At 23.5% G+C, this 13,783-nt stretch overlaps 1 protein-coding gene across 3 annotated transcripts in view; it reads left to right on the top strand.

The window, feature by feature from the left end:
- sano (CABIT domain-containing protein serrano) overlaps positions 1-13,783 on the top strand; it is a 77,313-nt gene that overhangs the window by 23,851 nt on the left and 39,679 nt on the right. For all 3 annotated transcript variants that reach the window (XM_011504359.1, XM_011504360.1, XM_011504361.1), the window contains one exon: positions 11,163-11,254. The gene's annotated coding sequence lies outside the window, so the exon portion shown is untranslated. The remainder of the gene's footprint in view (positions 1-11,162; positions 11,255-13,783) is intronic.

The following is a 13,783-nucleotide window of genomic DNA, read 5'->3' on the forward strand; positions in this document are numbered from 1 at the left end:
TTTCCTTTATTTAAACACCCGAAGAAATTGCATTTATTATTTTAAAGCATTTTAAAGAAGTACGATAACAAATCAATTTTGTGCTATTTAAATAATCAACAGAATGAAACTTATTAACTAATACAACTATAGCAAGAGAAATATATTCTATTAAAAATGAATTTTAATAAATGTTAATTAATTAAATTAACATATTTTATAATAATATCTTAACAATAGTTTCAAAATTTTAAATTCCTTATTTTGGCTTTCTTTTTTAATACATTCATATTTTTCTTATATAAGACAATTTTTTCTAATAAATATTATATTTAATTAAAATTACATGGTTTATATATGTCAAAAATCATTTACTCAAATTTTTAAAATCTATTTTATAATTATAAAAAAGTAATATTACTTATAATTATTACTGTTCGAGATTCAGAGAATCTCGTGAATGTCATCAGTTCGTGAAAAATTCAAAGTCTATAATTTTAAGAAAAATATTGAACTTCGGAAAGCGAAATGAGTGACCTTAGGTCTTAGCTAGCAAGAACGCGGCGAGTCTGTTTATGCGAGAACATTTCGACACTGTCAGATATCCGAAAACAATCGAATAGAAAAACATTTCCTAAATTTCATTGTAACTTGAAACTCAGCACGTGTGACATTGGGCAATCTTCGGGACACGTGTGCCCTCAATGTCACGAGACACGCGCATTGTTGTCAAGTGCGCTAAATGTTGCTGTTTGACCAAGACCCCCCCCCCCTCTCTCGCTTAGTCATGGAGAGGGGTGAACCGCCCAATTGAAGGCGCTGCAGCCAGACACTTTTTTCAATGCAGTTATTGTAAATGCCTAATTTCTTCGGAAGTGGGAAAAGAGGCGTGTATGCTCAGTCAAAAGTGGATCTGATTGGAAACAAAGGAAGGGATTTCCAGTTGAGACCAAGTTCAGTGAATTATTTAAAAAGGAAAAACACAATATTCAAACACTCACTCGCGCTAAACACTCACTCTAAACACTCATGCTAAACATTCGCGCTAAACACTCACGCTAAAGTCCCAACAAAGAAAAGAAACATCGTGAAGCTGAGTTCAAAGAAAGTTGCTTAGTCAGTAATCTTCGTAAAAGAAAAGAGCGATTCCGCCAGGTCACACGGTATCTCCAGCAGCCAGTACGACCCCAAGGAAGTCTTAGCCCGCGCAACACGAGAAGCCTGCATCGCCCCTTCAGTTCCCTGTCGTGTTTAGCCTAACTTTTTTAATATAAGGCGCTTGTACCCAAGCACATAAAGCAGTAGCAGATTCACCACGTGGCACTACTCGAAGAAGTGGTTAGAGCCTTACAACCTCTCCCTTGTCTCAGGTTAACCTACCGTCAAGGGCAGCACGTCACGAGGATGGGGAGAACCTCGGGTTGTACCTTCTACCTCCAAACGAAGTGCACACTAACGCCACGTGCCAACCGCCATAGAGCAACAAAGGTTCATCTACAACTTCATTGATCAACAATAATCATCCCTGTATTTGGAAAATAGACAGAATAAACAGCAATAATAAACAGATGTGTTAAATATTGAATCAATGCACTAACCCTTCCATTTGCCCACGCATTTTTCCCACATAACATCTAGTGGTCTTTTAGTTAAGTCTAAACAATTACTAATAAGCTTAAATTACATTAAAGAAAATACCTATTGACAAAAATTTTGTAGATATAATGTTACTGATAATGTACATAGATTGTAGTGATTTGTTGATTTCTATTATAAATATTATACTTTGTTAATGTATAATATTTTAGAATATTATTTTATAAAAAAAAAGAGAGTTAAAATTATCAAACACAGTGTTTAAAAATCTAAACTGTATATTATATACATATTTATAGTATATAAAATCTAAACCTCATAATTTATCAAAATTTAAAAAATTGTTACTTTGTCCATGAGAAAATAATACTTTCGTGAATTGTGAAATCAATTCTTATTTATTCCTTTTCTTCATTATTATTATAAATTTTTTTCGTTGTTATTTTTAAATGTAAATATAATGAATTAGTTGATGTGATTAATTTGACATATTGTCATAGTAGTCAGTAAATACAAATAATAGAGTAGAATAGAATATGAATATAAAATTGAATAAGTACAACAGTACAGTACAGACAATAATTATTGGATAACTTCATTTTATAACTACATTTAGAAAAACAATTAATTATTTTTATAATACTCCATTATCTGTATCGTTTACAATTATAGTTTCATTATATTTATACAGCATTTATCGATTAAACCTCAGATAATTTTGAGTAATTTACTTATTATTCGCTGTGTTAATAATAAACTTTAATAAATTGTCTTTTTTTTAATGATTATTATAATAATATTATAATATTATTTTTTGCCTGGTTCACATTGTCAACTCTGACTTACTAATACCTAATTTTTCTTTGCGTCCTATGTGCAAAAGACTTAGATGAATTAAGAAAGACGTAACAATCGAGATTATACAAGTATATATAAATATATCGTAAGAACAATACCGGTTTATAGAACAAAGAAAATTGACAAAATACCTCATTTCCATTAATATTATTTTCATAATATTATTTTATAATATTATTCCAATTCTTTTTCAGTTAAATAAAAAATTTAATATTAAATACAAATCTGAAAATCTAATTCGATTGAATAAATAATTAAGATAATTCAGTTTATTGAATAAGCTTTATTTGAACATAAGAATCAAGAATTTATATTAATAGAGTTAATTATTGAAGACTAATTAAATTTCAAGACTTTTAAATATACCGCAAACCTCATTTATCGATCAATCCGTACATACATTCTTAAATAAAAATATTATTTCTTGATTATTTTTTTTTTTAAGTAAAGCCTATTGATGAGAATTAAATATAATATTGTTCACGTCGGCTTTCATTTGTAAATAAAAATTATTTCTACAAGTTACATGATAAAATGAATGATATATTATTATTTGTATTGCTTAAATATAATTTATTTTATATAAAAACAATGTAATTAAAATTTTGAGTAATTCAGAATGATGAGCAAAAGATGAGCAAAAGCTCATAAAATTATTATAAAAGAAAATAATTTAATTATACCTACGTACTTGCTTTCATTTTGCAAATGCTTTCCTGGAAAGATATCGTATAATCTAAATATCCTATAACTTTATGATTTGCATTGACCATCATTGAAATTTACATAACTTTTTTCTCTGGATCGTATGTATACATTATCCAAGTACTTTGTATTATATACTTACATGACACAACACGTGTTATATATTGTAATTATCTTGTTCGATTATCTACACATTATTTGAGACAGGACAGGTACATACAATGTATTAAATATATATAAGACATAATGATATGCAAATAAAAGTAACACGCACGAAATATAAGTATTGAATTCGCTAAATAATAAATATAAAAAATTATATTTTCTATGTCATTTTGAGTAGCATATTTATAAAAATAATCATTTAAATTATTAAATACCAAGATGTGTGAAAAAGATGCACATAATTTAAAAATTACTATTTATTAAATCTATTTAGAAATGATCAAATCATTAGTGTGAAAATAATCGTTATCTAATTATTTATGTTATATTAAGTTTCTATATAAAGGTATTATGCAAGGCAAGAATGTATAAAAGAGAATGTAGTAAACACGTAATGTTCTTTTTATCCATAAAACATGTACTATTTTGAAATATTAATATTGAACAGTTATATAAAAATTACCACTCTAATTTTAAAATATAGATACCTTTTAGCAGATACTCAGAAAGTGTAATGATTAATAATTTCATAAATAATGCTTATGCGGCAACAATTTATATTTTATATTAAACAGAAAAATTTTTTATTTTATTGTACATTATCAGGTGCAGAGATTGATGAAAAGAGACATTTTCATTATATGTATATTTAGTACAATCAAATTTAGAATATTATTTTCTTAAATTATATTTATCATAGTACTTTATATTAAAAGTTTTACCTTATATTAAAATCCATAATTTTGAAAAATTTATTTCATTTGTTTTTGTACACGATGTAAGTTACACATAAAAGTCATATATCGTCACAGAACCAATGACAACAAAAACATGAATTTATTAAATATCAATTACCTTATAAACATTGGAATAATGTTGAAAATTCATTTTAAAAATTTTATATAGTGAAATACTTGGAGTAGTAATATTAATAATGTTAAGATTAATCTATATACATTGGCTTTAAAAGAACTAAATACTAGAAATAAGACATTCAACCATATAGCCAGGGATTTAGCAAAATGAAAATCATAAAGCAAAAACATATTTTACCAAATTAGTTTATTTTTATTTTTTTTTTCACTTGAAAATGAATAAAAAATTTTTATTTTTTTATAATTCACTCGTTAATATTTATGGTCATTGTTACACTAAGTTATAAATTTTTAAAAAATTATTGGTTTACTTATATTAAAAAAAAATTCGTCTTAATATATAACAGAAAAATATTTTCTACTTATTTGTATTTTAATTTGGTATTTAATTTAATTGTCGATTAGTTAGAAGAATAAAATATTTTCTTTTTCGCGCGTTTCTATAAATAGCGGGTAAATGAAGCTGGATGCTCGTATAAGCGATGTTGGATACTATCAGATATAGTACGCGAGCATGAAAGTGTTGCAAGAGGAGAGAAGCTCGGTAAAGAAATATAACGACCTTGAGACGCATTGCAGAGATCAGTAACCTTCGTGGGATCGAAAGACAGCACTAGTGGAGAAAGCTAAAGCTCTTTCTCTTCTCTGCGATCCATCCACATCCTTCCTATTACTACAACCTTCACCACCTCAATTGCATAATACATAGTTATTCCGTTTTTCTTAATTACTTATATTTTTGTTATCACTTCAATTTTTTAACGTTTAATAACTTATTATCAGAATAATAGATTATTCCATTTGTTTCCATAATATTACAATGTATGATTATATTTCAGTTCAATAAAGTTTATAATAATGTTAAAAATATATTATAGATCTTTAAATGAAAAGTGAAGAAAATTAAAGCTTACACTCGCTCTTAACTGTTGTACGGAACCGTTCATGGAACCTTTATCACAGAATCATTATCAGTAATTTAAGAAGAAAGTCTTTTGATTTTTAACACATCCAAAACTCTTAGTTAAAAAGCTCTAATTTAATTTAATTTCTTATCTCTTCCCGGACATATCATATTTCTTATATACATTAGTTGACCTATTAATTAGTATATAATTATAAACTATAAGCCAACGAATACGGTACAATAGATATATGCATGAACAAGCATACCTAAACAGTTTAGAAAATATAAATACAGAATGCGTAAAATTTATACTAGGGAAAGCTTTTCTTATTTTATACTTAAAAAAATGACCACATTTATTTACTTGTAATAATTCTACTTAATAATTTTAACAATTTAATTATTATACCTTATATGAATTAAAATTAATTCATAATGTATTTTTATGACATTTAATAATTATTAATTTTTTTTATATTTTGCAATTTTAATAGTAGTGTTAATTATATAAATATTAAATAATACTTGTATTATTGATACAATGAAATATAATTCCATATATATTTTAAATTTAACTAATTTAATTATAAAATTAAAAATTTTATTCTAATTGAATTTTACAATGAAAGGAATTATACAAAATATATTACGTACAATAATATAAATATAAGAATAGAAAAATTCCAATTTAAATAAAACTTAAAAATAATCGATATATTATTCTTTTTATCCGGTTTGAAGCACAATAAACATGCCTTCGATACATCATGTAACATAAATTGCTCAATAAAAGCTTGTTATATGGGATTTTAATGTTGTTAAACTTGTTAAATTTGATAATATATTTCATTTTACTGAATTTCGTTTCTAAAACACACACACATATACATATATACGTATATATATATATATATATATATATATTAAAATTTATATAATTATTATTGTAAGCAACTAAACTGATTATTATATTATAACTGTATTACTTTTTATCTGATTTAATGGAATAACTATCTATATTTTATTTGCAATGTATGACTAGTGTAATAACTCAATTATACATGAATATATATGAAATACAATTTTTCAAATATCATTGTTTGATATCAAAAAGAAAAGCCATATTTAAAGATATAAGATAATCATAACTTATTTAGATAATATAATAAATAATAAATAAATTATAATTATAAATTGTACGGGAAAACTAAAAATGTAAACATAAGAAATTATTAGAATATAAAAAATTATTCAATCAATAGAAAAAAATTATAGATTGATATTCACGTATTATTGATATAATTAATTAAATATTAATAGTACAATAAAAAGAATAATTTATAGGTATGAATTTATAAAACAAAATTATCAAACAAATTTAGGATTGTATTGAGTTGAGATGATTGATATAATTATGAAAAACATAAATAAAATGAATTATTCATAATGTATTTTTAATACAAATTTATAGAATTTAAGCAATTTATTAAATCAATTTATATAAGTATAAACTTAAAATTGTTTTAATTAAAAAAATAAATAGACTACTTATTTAAGATACTTATAAATATTAAACTCATAATAAGATAATTGTAGCATAATAAATATAATCTCATAATATTATTATATATAATATTTAAACATATAATGATGTTATTTAACATTTAGGAGGAAACTTTTGGACTATACATTTGTATTTTATGTTTCCCCGTTATCTTAGTAAAGGTATTACTTATTCGATAAAAAAAAAGAGTTTTAAAAGAACATAAAAAAGATAGAATATAAAAAGAAGAAGTATAAAAAAATCAAATAAAATCAAATAAGTAGAAGATAAAGAAGAATACGAGGAAGGACCAAGGCAAAGAAAATAACCAGAAGCAAAATAAGTAATGTGACATGCGACGTGCAATCTGATACACTAATATTAAAGAAAAGTTTTTTCATTTTTAACTAATGCACACTTACAAATATATTTAACAGTAAAACTTAAATACAGAAAGTAAGAATATAAATCCACACCTAATTATAACAAGTTTAGAAGATTTAGAAGATCATATATGATAACATATTCTTTTACTATGTAATCACTATCTGTAATAAAGGTTTGTTTAATGTACTTAATATATAAACTATGTTTTACTTATAATTTGATAATCAGTTAAATATTAAAATATATTAAAAATTTTTTGATGAATTAAAAAGGTAATATTATTTATTAATGTATTATGTTAATGTATTATGATACATACCCACTGTGTTATAATTTGTATGTATCTGATAACTTAGACAATTTTGATTTTCACTGTCATACTTTATGTTAGATTTAACGGGTTTTAAAGAAAGTATGTAGTATACAAATTTTTATATTATATTTTTCTATATAATTCAAGAAGTATACTTTTTTTTTTTTTTGTATAACACTTATCTCCTTGTGTAATACTATGTATTGACGTATTCAAACAGAACATTATTATGAAATAATAAAAATTTTCCAAATACTAAAAAATAAAATAAACTTTTCTACCAATCCAAAATAAACTTAATTTCAATGTTAAATACATAATTAATGCCCGTATTACATTCTAATATAAATAAATAAAAATATATTTATAAAATATTATTATACAAAGCATATAAAGTGAAGAATTATTTTTAAAAAATTACATCTTGTTCCTATATTATTTTTATCCCATATTATTAATAATTAGTTAGTCTTATAATTAATAATAAAAAATATTTGAATATTAAATTTCATATAAAAATAATTTAATAAACTTATCAATTTCGTCAGAGGTTAAAAAATATGAAATTTTTAATTTTCATTACAACTATTTTTATAATACATTTGATTCAATGCGAATATAAATTTTTTTGTATATAATCTAATTATTCTATTGTATCTCAATTTATTGTATCTCTATTTATGGCTTAACTTGCATATCTCATCACAAAATTTTTTCGTTTTTTTCAATAGATAGTTAAAAAATACTTCTATCACTTCTAAATAATCAAAGAACTTTTAATTCAATTAATTTAATTTAATTTAATATTTGCGACAAAAGTATATTTAAGTATTAGAAGTACGTTTAAGAGTGCCTTATTATTTAATTTAAAATATTAAAAATTATTGATTAATACTAATTTAATTAAAAATCTATACATGCTTTTAAAATTCAAGCTTATTAATTTGCAAGTACATAAGAAGCACAAATAAAGATTATAATAAAAATTATCTTTCATGAAAACATTCATATCCTTTTTTATCCTTACTAACTATATAGAAAAAGATAAAACAATAATTTTAATCGTTTTAAAATGATTCTATAATGATAACATAAACAATAAATTTATACAATTATTTTGATATGAAAAAAAATTTTATGTCATTCGAAACAATTACTACTATGTACAATTATTTTTACACCCTTTTATATATAAAATCCGTTATATAGTTAACAATTTAAATAGCACCTTCACATTAAGTAATATGTATTGCTATATCAAGTAAATGTTTAAAAATAATTGCATTAAATTATAACATGATTTTATTAAATTTGATTAAAATTATTTATATATAAATTTTATATTGTTTTTATTGATTAGTTTCATGATAAATGATTAAAATATATGTATTAAAAATAATAGTTGTTTCTGAAAAAAATTATTAATGAGTAATTAACATTCTTATTATAATTACAATAATTGAATCATATCTTACATATAAATACATAAATTGAAAAATAAAATATATATCTAAATTTATTACTATAAAAAGCAATATTTTAAAACTATACTTAAAAGTATAAAAACTTTATGTTGTATAAATGTTGATCGATTGTCCATTGAAGCATTGAAATATGCTGAAAGTACAAGTAAACTTTAAAGAAGAATCGGATCTCTACTGATCTAAAAATCAAATTCGAATTGTACGATTTTCAAGATGGGCACTTTCCTCTCAACTAATGTACTAATACCATATATACTGGTTTTTAAAATTATCTTTACAATATAATTATTCTGAAAAATTAAGCACGCCACTAAGTCTCATAAGTGACGTATTTATCTTATTTTTTTTTAAACATATTCTAAACTTTAAAACACACAGGTAGAAATCTAAACTGCACAGGTACATCGAAAGTAAATTTATGTCTATATGATATTAATTATCCTTACAATGTTTAAAAACATAATTTTAGAAAACTAATTATATTAAATAACATTTTATCAATATATAAACACAATTAAACTTTATCGCTTGATATTAGTTGAATACATTGATAGGTTGTCAAAATTCAAATGTTACCATAATAATTTTTGCATAATAAATGATATAATTCTTAATCTAAAATTGCATAATAAATGATGTAAACTACTTAATAAATATTAATAAATTATAATATACTATTTAAAATTCTAAAAACCTATTTATAATTTTTTTAATTTCATCATTTCAATATTTACATTCATTATTGCATATTTCTGTCTGCTTATTTAGTATATACTCAATACCTTCGAGTCCATTTCGCCCTTGAAAATCACATAGCCAATGAAACTGTGATAGATAATATATGAATAAAAAATAGAAGAACCAAGAAAACCGAATACGTGCAGACACATTGGCATAAGGGCTGGAGAAGAGAACTTCTCCGTAAGGTTGTCTAATTAGCAAGCAAAAACGTGCTCTTTCATTTTACTACTGGGAAGTAATCTTACAGATCGAATCTGCCTTCGCTACGTGCTTGCATTACTAAGCAGCTCATTCGTTTTTTTTACTTTTTTTGCACATCCAAGAGAAAAAAGAATTTCGTACATGAATTAAAATTATTAACTATGTTACGATGTATTTGAGCAACAATAAGTGAGATTGTGTTATTTTTTTTTTTGTAAAAACGAGGAGAGAGATAAATTTTATAATCTAAATAAACAATATTTCGAAATTGAAAAAATTTATTTTTAATTCTTTAAATTACACAATGATAATTTATTTTTATAAAAGTAATTAATACGATTAATATTTAGTAGAATTAAAGAACTAGTAATTATGGATTGTATTATTTTTCGTTTATTAATAATTTTTCATAGAAAAAATGCGTGATTGACATCATGAATTTTATATGGTAGTGGGGTGGTATTATTAAAATGATTTTTCATTTATAACATTATTTATAAGAATAATAATATAATAATCAGTCATTTCTTTTTCAAACTTTGAAGCTACTTTTTATCTATATAAACATGTACAATGCAAGGAATTTTTAAGATTAATGCACTATGACGTGACGGTGAAATATATTACAGCTACTGTATGACGCATATCCATATTATAAAACTATTATGTAATACGTATTGTAGCCGCCAAGAAAAAAGAGGAACGCCAACACTTCATAGAATCGAAGAGTTACAATCATTTAAAACATGCGTACATAAATGAAGCTCCTCGTTGCCCGAGTTAATACATCCTACGAGAATAGAGACAAACGTTATTATTTCGCTCATGGTAATCAATGCACTAGAGCAACTCAACAAAATTCTTTCACTATACTTTATGATATAGAATTGAAATTGCTGTTTCTCTTAAATAAAATATAAATAGTGTTTACATTATATCTCTTTAGCTTTGATTTCTCAAATGATTACCTACTAATTTAAAAAATTACAGATAGAATTTGAGAGAATGTTTAGTGATGTATAATCATTATTATAAGAATTAGGTAAATGATTTAATTAATTTGATAATATGTATTTAACACATAGTTCAGACAATAATCTATTGATATCTAAGTTATTATTATATAATATAAGACTTGTCCTCTAAGATTTTAATTTGAAACGACTTGATTTTTAATGAAATGAAAATAAAACGAATCTTGCCTCCTTTGTGCTTTTTATAACAAACATATCTTCAATAAATATTGAATAAGTTCTAATAAAGTAAGATTTTAACGACATTTAAGTTTTGATAACAATACAAATATTGTTCATGAAATTCGAATTAGATTTTGAAGATGCTAATTCAATAAAATATTAAATAATAAAAATTGAATTCAAAGTAAAAACATATATTTCCATTATTGCAGATTAACCAGACGGTGAGCTTTGATGAAACATCAATAACGATAGTGAAAGAACGCGAGAAACGAATTTAGTCTGTTCAGCGACAACATTAATCGTGAGTTTTTATTTTAACTACTGCCATACATACACATCTCTCTGTATGTATAATTCATTTAAATTTGTTAACAATTAGTTTTTAATAATTAATTACCATGTATCAACAATTAAAACTAATCATTTTGGATACTACTATTTCATAAAAGTAGTTTTTGTTCTTAAATTTATTCTCTATGTAATTTTGTATATTTAATTATATTGATAATGAAATAATAAATATGCATTTATACAATATAATAAAAATACAATCATAAATAATGTAATAAATAATAAATAATTAATTTCTTTTATTTCATTGATAAATATAATTAAATTGCATTTCATACTTTCACTATAAGAATAAAATTATTGACTCCTAATATATTAATTTCATTAAAAAAAAAAAATATATATATATATATATATACATTTAATCATTGTGTTCTTATTAGAATAAATGATTTGAGAAATATTTTTAATTGTATAATGAAATAGATACATATAATTAAAATTAGAGTATAAATATTTCATTTACTATAAAAAATCTCTAAGTTGATATTATGTTATATATTTAAATAACAATAATATGAATAATATAAGTATATCATATATGTAGTAATATGGAATATTTTATAATTTAATATATTTTATAATTATAATAATTTTAATAGTCAACTTATAGAAAAATAATAAATGATTAAATAATTATCTTTAAAGATTTGAATTGTTGTCGTGTGACTTATTTTGATGAAAATTGTACAATTTGTAAATGATGAAATAAGTTCTTTTACTCTGAATGCAAAATCTATATCTACATTATTGATAGCAGATAAGAAAAATCATACGGAATAACTAATAGTATCTTCATAATTATTGTTATGAATAAGATATAAAATTTTTATACATAAATATTTTATTATATTTTTTTCGCTTAATTATTTATAACAATAATTATAAGTTATTTTTAATTATCTGATATATTTGAATTAACGAATAAGCTAAATTAAATAATATAAAATCGCTTTTATTAGTGTAGCAATAAATATTAAATACATTCTCACGTTAATTTAATAATAGATAATTTTCTAACCGAGAATAAATGAAAGAAAAAGAGAGGGAAAAAAGAGAACAGAAATTTGTATGGAAACTTGAGATATGAATTTTAAATCACAATTATTTCAATTATATATATATTACTAAAAATAATGTAATACTTTTTACGAATATATGACTAAAAATATAATTTAGGATAAAGTTATAATTGACTATAATTACACGTATATAATTATATGATATAATAATTATTGACTATAATTATACTACATTTGCTATTTATAGACAGCATAAATAAGAAATTGAATATATACAATGCAGTAGTCAACGAAAATCTCATTTCTAATTAAATTAAATATTCGCGTGTTAAAATTTTTATAAAAATAAAATTGTTTTGATGTTTTAGTTCAATGCACATTATGTTAATAATATCAACCACAATTTATGTATCGTATTGAACAAGTATATAATTTGTGCTAGTAATATAAAATTTATACAACTAATCATATATCTGAATAAGAATAATTTATCATTATATAATTAATAACATTTTTGCATTAAATTCTATTTATAGATTAAGCTTATAATAATTTAGTTATCTAATTTCAATTATATTATTATATAATTTTTCCATTATTATAATGTAATAATGTTATTAATAGTTCAAATGTATATTAAAAGTCGATTTTTCTGAACAAAACTGCTCGTTCTTTTATTTACTAAATTTATTATTCACTTTGTATCTTTATATATTTGTTTGATATTCCTGTATATAAATAAAATTGGAGAGCTTGTGTTAAAGTATTGAAGATGCAAAAGAAAAGTTAGTAATACTGAAAACTTTCCATCGCGTATTAGCTCTATTTCATAAAATCGTTCATTAAAACAATAATATATATATATATATATATATATGTATTAGAAGTCTACTTGATCTGTGTTTAATAATGTTCGTATTGTGTCTACGTTAAAAAAAAAAAAAAAAAAAAAAAAAAAAAAAAAAAAAAAAAAAAAAAAACTAAGAGTGTAAAAAGGACTAAATACACGAAGGCTTATGAACTGTAGTGAAAAACAGACGTACATGTAATACAAAGAGCGAAGAGGGCAAGAGTCATATAAATTGGTTACCCGCGGGGATGGGCAGCTTATGAGAATTGTTTCTCGGCTCTCCCCACTCTCCAGCCTGTCTTACCTCCCTCACTCACTCACTCAATTGTGCACGCACGCGCATCCCCCCCTCCCCGTCTCTCGCTCTCTCTCTCTCTCTCTCTTTCATACTGGCTTACTGCGTCTTGACGATGAGAATATGACCCAACGCCACCAAGGCACTTTATACACGAGGCTTTTGCCTCTCCCCTACTCCGACAGTGGGAGTACCGCAAGGGTCACTTCTTTCTTTCTTTTTCCTTAGCATGCAAAGATCATCGGTAACGCGAAAGGAGAGGAAAAGATGATGCGCAGCAATGCTTTGGTATGTAACGGAAAATGCAGAATA

The sequence above is a fragment of the Ceratosolen solmsi genome, unplaced genomic scaffold, assembly GCF_000503995.2.
Source record: "Ceratosolen solmsi marchali unplaced genomic scaffold, CerSol_1.0 scaffold25, whole genome shotgun sequence".
NCBI classification, from domain to species: Eukaryota; Metazoa; Arthropoda; class Insecta; order Hymenoptera; family Agaonidae; genus Ceratosolen; species Ceratosolen solmsi.